Genomic DNA, 9453 nt, shown 5'->3' on the forward strand with positions numbered 1-9453 from the left:
CAGGCGTCAGTGCCAGGGCACCACTTGCTTGGCAAAATCCCCCATCCACCCTGGAGATGGGGAGCACGATGGGCTCATGGCATACACGCAGCTGTGGTCTGGTCAGAAACAAGCAGCAATGCTTTAAATCACGTGTCATGCCTCAAGCAGGGGGTTGTGCAGCACCTTCCTGCTGCTCTGCAGCTCAGGCTGATGGTGCTGGCCCCGGGATCTTTTCTTGCTGAGGAGCCGATGGGGGTGGAGGGAAGAGGGGGTCTGGAGTGGGGCTGAAAGCAGTTCATCCTCTCCAGGAGTGAGGAGATGGGGAGGCTGCACAAGCTGCTATTTCACCTTTAATTAAAAATCGTAGAACTGAATGTGATGCTGTGCAAAATTAATGGGGCTGCGTTGTTTATTTACATACAAAAAAATATGGGTGCTTATTGGGAGTAATGAATTGTGAATAAACGCAGCCGTACGCTGAATTCTTAAAATACAGAAAAATGTATTCTGTATAAATGTATGAGAATAACGAGAAGGCTATCACAGAGCCATTTCCCTCAGGCCCTGCATGCCCCACTCCGAATTTCCACACGGAGGACCCACAGGCGGAGGTGACCCAGGCGGTGCCGCATGCTGCCAGGCGTCCCTGCGTCCAGGTAGGGTGTTTGTGCTGCCCTCGGTGGGTGTCTAAGCTGGGACACCGCACCTGGGTGCTCGTTGCTGAGACAAACAGTGGAGAGCTGGGGCACAGCCGTGGCTCAGCCCGTGCTGAGATCCTACCCGGGGCGGCCACACCGCACTGGGCTCTGCCAAAAGAATAAGCCGGCTGCCAGGCCCTATTCGGCACGCACCTAGCCTCCCGTTGCCGGACCGGGCAGGAGAAGCACGGTTTGCCAAAGCAGTTTCTCAAACGGTCAGAGATTTTTTTGCAGCAGCAGCAAGAACAGGGCTGCTCCCTCCCACCGCGCCCTAGAGCTCGGTCAGGGAGAGAGCACGAATTAAAACGAACGCTGGCTGGCTGCCTCGGTGCCCTTCAGAGTGCAGCGGCTGTGCTGGAGGCACGCGCTTGCAGGGCTGGCTCCGTGCAGAGCCTGCAGCTCGCCGGGCCCGCGGCCGCTGCTGACTCACGCACCGTGGTGCACGCTTCCCCGCACCGCCCGGTCACGCCATTGCAATGCACTTTTTTTTTTTTTCTTCCCTTTTTTTTTTTTTTTTTGTGGATGACAGAATGCTGCATCGGCTGCCGTGCGTGCAAAGTGCTGCCTGCAGAATTTTAACTCCCTCCCAAGGCCTTTCAGGATGTCACTGCCCATCTGGAGGGAGTCGTGCTGGCTCTTTATCAAGCATCACATTGATTTTAAAATTACTTTGATGGCTCTTTAAGGCAGTGCACTTTTTGTGGCCCTCTGCATTTGTCAAAGATGATCTCTTTTCCTCATTGCGGGGCAGAGGGGTGGCATTATCTGCTTTTGCTGCATTGATTTTCTGTAAACAGAGGGTCATATTTTGGATGGGGATAGGAAAATCTGAAATGAAGCAGCTGACTCTCACGTTTCCCCCAGAAACATTCAGCTGTTGAGCAGAATGTCACTTGCTAAATGCGCTCTTAGGGCAGCGTTTTCCTTCCCAAGCCATCTGAGAGGTGGATGAGATGTTGCTGCAGTCTTGGTGCTGTGCAACCCGCAAACTGTAAAAAAGGGGGATCGGGGCCCCCACATCACTGCCTTCTCGTTCTTTGCTAAACCTGGCAAACCGTGCCCTGAGTCCTAACCCCCGGATGAGCCTGTTTGACCTGGCTGCTTTTCTGTCACTTCTGTACCAAGCTGAAGCACAAACCAAAAACTGCAGAGGCAACATCTGAAATTAAGATCTAAAGGCGACTCATTCTGTCACCTTCTGCAGACTGCAGAACAGCATTTCCTTAAGGACAAATAAAATCTCTGTGTCTGTACACTCAGCTGTTAGTACTGTAAACGAAGTACAATGTTTTTCAGATTATTGAATCATTACTGTCAGCAGAACAAGCAGCTCAAGCAGGCTGCCAAGGAGGAAGATGAAAGAAATCATTAATTTCACGTTACTGGTTCATGCACAGATTTCTAAGTGGGGGTGATTAACTACTGGATCAAGCCACCGAGGGGAGCGGGGGCTTCTCAGTTTCGTATTGTCTCCAGAAGAAGCTTGGCTGCCTTTCTGCAAGAGCTGCTTCTGCCAGACGGAGTTGTTGGCCTCAGTGTTAGTGCGACTGGATGAACCATAGCAGGAGCCCACGACGTGCAAGAGGCCAGTGGAGACAACCTAATCGTCTCATCCACCCAGAAGGTTTGTCACAGGCTCTTAAAAAAGGTCTGGGTGTTAATGCACATTCTGAATATGCATAGGTCAGTTCATTCAGTTCCCTTTAAATAAATACCTTTCAGCTGGTACCAGCCACTGGGCTGGTGATTCTGTTCCCTGCAAATGTGGGTGCAGAGGGGTGCAGCACCTTTCCTTGGCGTCTGAAAGGTGGGAGGGGGGCAGCAAGGTGAATCTACTTTTCATTAGGGTCAGCTGTTAAAATGAGCTTTCACCCTGCAGCAGTGGGTGGAGGACACACTGGCACTGCTATTTGCATCCCCAGCACTGGTGATTCCTGCAAGCAACTGAGAAGGAGCAGTGTTAGCACCTCTCCCATCTCTCTGGACGGCTTTGTGGGCTGTGTGATGCCGTGGTGAGCCATTTCACATGATGTCGTGCCATGTCGTGCTCTGGGACTTGCTTCAGTGGTGTCAGGGAGGGCTCAGTGGGGTGATCAGGCCTTCTGAGGCTGCCCCTCAAAGGGCCCAAGCACCCACCAGTTACCCCAGTACGTTGCTTGTGGCTAATGGGGTGGGTTCTCCTTGCACTGGGCCTTTTCCGTTGGCTTTCTAATGAGATGAGAGGTTTCTGCATCAGCCGGTGTTACTGTCTCTCCCTGGGATCCAGCCCTGGAGCAATGGCTTTCGCTGTCCTGGGGAGAAAAGCAAGGGTTTTCTCCCGGAAATATCCCTGTAGGTGCTTGGCTACCAGCAGTTCCCAGCCAGGGTAAGGGATTGCAGTTGAATCTTCCCCATCTCCACCACAGCCCTACACAAAAAGGAATACCCAGTTCTTTAAAATTAGGCAGGCAGATGCTCTGCACCTCCTGTGGCTCCCATTGCCACAGTAACAGTGTGTTTCACACTCCCTTTGGCGTGGCCACCTTTATTTTAGAGAGAGCAAGCTGCTCCCAGAGGGCAGTGAGCCCCGGCTGCCTTTCATCACCATCTCTCACCCTGGGACGCGCGTCTTCCTCGCGGACCTCACACAGGGGCTTGGCCATCCCCTGTGCTTGCACGCTGCTCCAGAGCTCAAAGCTTGGGAAATGTCTCTGATTAATTGATTAATTCTCAGGACTGCTAATTAAGCAGGATGTACCTCGGATTTGCTCAACAAAAGGATTTGGTTACAAGCCTTTTTTTTTTTTTTTTTTTCTTTTCTGCGAGATTTTGATTTGCTCAGCGGGGGCCTCGCTCATCAGTTGGCAGCCAGCTATGAAACCCTCAAACGCACGGCGGCTGGAGACACAGATCACACCGGTGGGGTGGCTCTTTCTCAGCTCAGATGCCCGCAGTGAGGTGCTGAGTGGCTCCCTCGGGGTGGGAGGAGGAAGGTGGAAGACGGAGCAGTCCTCGCCGCAGAGGGCTCGTGGCATTTCTGCCTTTGAGAGGGGTGATGGACAAGGTGTTGTTTTTTTTTTTTAGAACAAAATGCTTCTTGATGCATTTCTAGATCAAATCCCAGTGGGTCTGATATCGTGACATTAAATATAGGTGTTGAGATTCTCCCCTCACACGCCAAGCAGCAGAGACACGCAGACATCTCATCACATCCCAGCTCGCTCGCTGCCCTCAGGGGATGAAATCTGCTCCCCTGCCCCATCTGGTCCCCGGGGAAGAAGGCTGGGCTGGGACGTGCAGAGCACAGGACACGGGGTCCTCCAGCCAATTGCTGGCATGGAGTGCAGAGGGTGAGTTGTTCCTTGCACATTATTTACCTGAAGCTGTAGCGGATCTGCTCTTTCCAGTATAGTCACGCCTTTGGCCTCAGAATAAATGCAAAGATTAAAGAAAAAATTAGAGGGGGGAAAAAAAAAACATTTATGGAAGGGATATATTATATGTGCTGGCCAAGATCTGCTTGGTATTCAGAACTGGAGGAAAGTAGGAACCTTAATGTTTACATTCGTACCAATTGAGGCTTTAATTTAGGCAATATAATGCAATCTATCTTTCTCTGGATTTTAATAGCTTTTCTATTATTTTGCTCCACGGATACTTGGAAATGGGAGCTCCTTTACTATGTGACTACTTAGACCAATAAAAGAGCTGTTTACTTAACACATTAGTTTGCAGGCACCCTTCTATGAGTCTGCGTGTGGAGGCTGCCTGCCGTCCATGGCTGTGTGTATGAATATGCATAATTAATAAATGTTATTTGCTGGACGAATATTCCTGAGTGTCTCGGCTCTCCTTGACCGAGAAATGCTGTCTCTCTTAGATCTAATGGAAGGTTTGGACTTTTTAATTTATTTTCTTAGATTAGACTCAGAAAATAACCTTATTATTCTAATAGGTAGATTAGTCCCTGAGGAAGATATGAATAAATGGAAAAGTGATAGGTGAAAAATAGGCCAGAGCTGCTATTACAGAAGAGTCTTTCTGACCTTTTAATTTTTGGTTCAAAACCATGGGAAATCAGACTCTGTGAGCATGCAAAATGCAGCCAGTCAGCCGTGCTGACCCAGTAGCTGTTTTTCGGTGCGAAATGATAGAGTTTCTACCAGAGCAAACATTTTCTCTGAAAATACACGTTAACTGCCTGTATTTTTAAATCTATTTCAGATTGCATCCAGTCCTTCAGTTCAGTGCAAGGCTCTCACCACGTTCCGGGCTGTACACGCTAGATGGAGCCACGGAAAAACCAATGCTGCGAGTGCTGCCCTGCTCCCCAGCCGCTCCCACGCTCTTCCCTTGGAAAACTGGGGGTCTTTCAGCAGCAAAGCCCCAGTGTGGCTGTTTGGGGCTGCTGCAGGAGCAGTTTTGTTGGAAGCGAAGCGTGCCATTTGACTATGCTGATGTTTGTCAGAGTTTTAGCTGGGGAAAAAAGCCTTCTGTTTCCTCAGCATCAAAATGTTGCATTTTGAGCGCGTCCAAGCTCCCTGCTCCTTTTCGATGTTACCTGTGCTCCTGCTCCACACCAGCATGCCGTGTGCACACGGGAAGTGCTTTGACGCACCATAGCACCCTCAGCAAGACAATCTGAAGGCACCCAGAGCCCTATTAAAATGTTCGAGTCTGATATTAAAATGCTGGGACTGATATTTTCAGCCTTCCAACCACCTCCCATGCCCAGAGTTTCCTTGGCTGGACGGTGCTTGTGCGTAAAGGCCAAGGTATGATGGCAGCAATGCAGTCTCCTTTCCCTACTCGCAGGGCGAATGTGAGGAAGCGGTGATAAAATCTCAATGCACTGATGGAGCCTTGGGGAGGTTAAACCCTCAGTGCGCTGTGCCATGTCACATGGCTGCTCTGAGGGCCCTATTTCTGTAATGACTGCTTTCACCAATGGCTTTGTGGGAAAAGAGCGGGGCTACTACTAGAGCAAGGCTGAAATCTGTGTAGAGGTATGAGAACTTAGCCCATTCTGTTATTAATGGTCATTGCAGTGCCGCATATGTGAGGCCTGAATGATAACGTTAGCAGGCTGTTTGCTTAGCCGTGTTACGGTACAACGGCATCTTTGTTGCAGCTTTGATGAGCTGTCTGTACTGCAGCTCTGTTAAGGGCTGCTTTTTTGTCTGTAAGGAAGCATCACTTCTGTTAAGGCAGAAATATTTCCCTCTGCACGGCAAGAAAAGAAAAGCCGAGCAGTGGTCTTGTCAAGTGCTGTTCCACTGATAAAACAAAAAATAGGACAAAAGTTTTCTCCCGTCAAACACAATTATTTTCAGAAAAGAGTAGACATCTCCAATTTATTTCCACTTGCCTCCGTGCTTTTTTTTTGTGTGTATGCCCCCAGCTGTGTAAATTTTCAGAGGGGCTCCAGGTCTGCCAATGCGACTCCCCGAAAGACATGTCACTGGGGATAAGGAGCTCTAGCAACAGCCTGGGAGAGCAAAGCTGACACCCAGCATTTTATTAGTTAAATAGTGGGGAAGGGTTTCCAGCTTTTCAGCTGCATGGAGACACAGCAGCTCATGCTGGGCTCACCTAGCTGGGTAAGCACTGGGCTACATTTTGGGGACGGAAGTTTGGAGCCCTGACGGTGTGAGCGGTGGCCCTGCTGGAATGTGTGGCATTTCGCAGTCTTTCTCACCTCTCCTGTTCTCCCACAGTCATTTGCAATTTGCACACCTTTTGTAAATCAGAAAAAAAAAATAATAATGGCTGACTAATACTTAAACAAAGCATTTCTGTATTCTGATACAGTGGGGACTATACAGGCTGGACTGACCAGCCTGGCTCAGGATCAAATTTAGAGCAGCCTTTAGTTTCTGACGAAGTGCTTGGACAGGTGATGCTGGAGGAAGAAACAGAGACCTGTTTGGAAAAGGATTTCCCTTCAGCATCAGCCACATCTTGAGTCCACCAGAGAGCCAGGGAGGTTTATTTAAGTCAGAGATGGAGACGATTCCAACAGGAATGGATATGCACACCAACCACAGCGCCTCCCGGTGCCCTGATCTGCAGGGAGAGGTTTCCAGGGCAGACAGAGCCAGTTGTGTTCAGAGGCGGTGCTGTGGTTTGGAGGGGCACACCGGGGCTGGTGTTTGTTAGAGATTCCCTGCACACTGGGCACCATCGGGAAACAATTTTTCTCCTCCTTGGATGTAATTCAGGCTCTCCAAAGCCCCAACTCAGTGCTGAGAGCCAGAGTTGTTTCCTGTGTTTTGTTCCCCACTACTACAGTGAGTTTAGTTAGAAAAAAAAGGCAGCAGGGCTGGCAGAAGCTGCTTGTTGCAGGAAGACACAGCAACTGAAAGTAGAAACTCTGCTTTTTATGGCTCTCGTACCAACGTTTCCTGTTCAGCCTAGGAGTAGCAGCTGTTCTCCCAGTTTACAACACACAAACAGACCGCATTGTTTTCTGATTTGCCTTTTTTATTACGGCAGATATTGGATGGGTAGCTATTGAAAAAAAAAAAAGGCAAGGAAAAACCAGCCCAGCTGGTTCGCTTTCAGGAATCCGGGCACCGTCGGCACTCAGCACATGCTCTGGTAGGCAAACCCCCCAAGGTGCACCCGCAGCCAGCGCCACTCCGCGGGTGCGCGGGAAGGGGGCTGCGCATGGCCGGGCTGGTGGCAGAGCCAGCCTTTGGGACAGGGTGTGCCCGCGGGTGGCTGCCTGGGCTGGCGGTCCCTGGGGAGCCCAGAGATGCCCCCTGAGCCAGGCTGAGGATCAGCTCGGTGTGGCTCGATGGGAACACAGCAATCGAAAGGGACTTTGCAGTTGTCAGATATGGCTGCATTAATGCGAGGGAGCAGAGAGCTGAGTAGGCAGGGGCCATTTTAGCAAAGTGGTAACGCCTTTGTCTTTTTTTTTTTTTTTTTAGCCAAGATCACACCTGCAAATGGCTGAACTGATTTCTTCGCCTCTGTGTCAGGTGCTTAGAGGGCAATTGCTTCTTCGACTGATCCTCCTGCAGTAAACAGAGGATTTTTTAAGAGCTTTCTCAAGCCCATCTATCCTCTCATCTGGTCTCACGGCATAGCAAAGCAAAGGGGCTTCTGCCACAGCTTGCCAGGTAGGCTGCTCTCCAGGGCTCTCCTCTGCCTTCTGGTGACTTGAGCGCTTGTGAATTCAAGGCAGGTTATTAGTCCTTGCTGGAGGCAGAGGCTGTGTCAACATGCTGGTTCATTCAGCACATAGCTCTGGTGATTACAGCTCAATCCAGCCTTGCAACACTGCTGCTGTTCCCATCCGAACCTCCCCTGGGACCAGGAGGTCACAGCAGGTGCTTCTCAGGTGGAAATTAGCGTCACTTTGGGAGCAGGGATTCAGTCGCCGCAACCGTCTTGTGTGCACCCAAACTGGCTGCAGACTGTGGCCATCGGGGGAGAGCAGTGAGTGCCAGCAGGCAGTGAGTCATCTCGCTCCCTTGGTATTTGCCAGGCCTGGGTGGGGTTCTTTAGAAATGCCAGTTCACTTCCAGAGGCTCGTAAATCACTGCACTTATACGAGCTTCAGTTCTGCAGATCCGTGTTTCACAGCCACGATGGGGTTCACAGTTAATTAAAGAAAGAAAGTAAAAAAAAAAAAAAAAAAAAAGAGGGCATGTGAAAGCAAAACCCAAGTGTCTGTAGTAATTACCCAAAGAGCAAAAACTTTCACTCGTCCTTCAGACGACAAGGAGCAGAGCAGAGCAGCTGCCCCCGGAAGCTCCTGCCCCTCCTGCCTCCCTCCCTTTACAGCCTGGTTTCCTTCCCCTCGGCAGCGTGGCGACGTGACTCTGGACAGCATGTTCCTCACGTGCTGGCACTCTCGCTCGGCTGCTTTCACAGCCCGTGCCCTCCCTGCAGAGCGGCTCCTCCAGGGCTGGGTAGGAGAGGAGGGAAGGTTCAAGACGGCCTGTTTGAAAGCCGAAATAGGTGACGCTTGGGGTCCTGTCTGCTGCGTGCACCTGGTGCTCCCAGACACCCATTGCCTCTCCTGTGAGCCCTCGTTCCCCTCCAGTGTTTCTGCCTTCACCGCTATGTTCCTTCCCTTGCAAGTCCAAAGAATAAAGCTGTCCTCCCCACGCACTCAGGCGTTTCTTCTTTTCCTGAGCTCTGCAGTGCAGAGTTATTAATAAAAAATCACAACGTCATGTACAGCCCGCACCATCACATCTGTCAATGTCACCACAATGCAAGATTGTGTGTTTTTTTCCCACCTTTTAGTGTCTCTTTGCTGCAGCAGTTGTTTAAAAGGAGGGGGAAGCTGAGAAGTCTGGCCCCACCTGCCAGAAGCGATTTCGGTTCAGGGTGTGGCACTTTGACATCACTTGTGGTTATTAAAAACTGTTAATTGCCAAAATGCAGCTGCTAAAAATAAAATATTTCTAATACTTTAACAGTGTGTATCTTAATGAGATGGCAAACTGATCCTGATGTGCAGAGCTTTTACGTAAAATGTCATTTTCTGAGCTGCTCAGAAAACTGGCCTTACCACTCGTAAGACCAGCAATATTCAGCAGTGACCATTTAAAACAATATCTGCTTGAGTGGAATTAGGTTTTAGAGAGTTTGGCAATATTCCTCTCGGTCAGTACTGTCACAGAGCGATACAGGAATTCGGTGCAGGACCCTCTCACCAGAAAGCTGGATTTCATCACCCAGGACACGAGTGCTGGGCAGGGTAATGGTGGACCTGGAGCCCCTCTGCCCTGGACAAAAACCTTCTGAAGAAAATTTTGCAGCAAGAAAATGCAAC

At 50.1% G+C, this 9453-nt stretch overlaps 1 long non-coding RNA gene across 1 annotated transcript; it reads left to right on the forward strand.

Moving 5' to 3' along the window:
- Positions 1-2453: 2453 nt before the first annotated feature.
- LOC121077499 lies at positions 2454-7045 on the forward strand. The gene is made up of 2 exons (XR_005824091.1): positions 2454-2692; positions 3744-7045. It is a non-coding gene; the product is annotated as an uncharacterized LOC121077499 (long non-coding RNA).
- Positions 7046-9453: the final 2408 nt, after the last annotated feature.

The sequence above is a fragment of the Cygnus olor genome, chromosome 13, assembly GCF_009769625.2.
Source record: "Cygnus olor isolate bCygOlo1 chromosome 13, bCygOlo1.pri.v2, whole genome shotgun sequence".
Lineage (NCBI taxonomy): Eukaryota > Metazoa > Chordata > Aves > Anseriformes > Anatidae > Cygnus > Cygnus olor.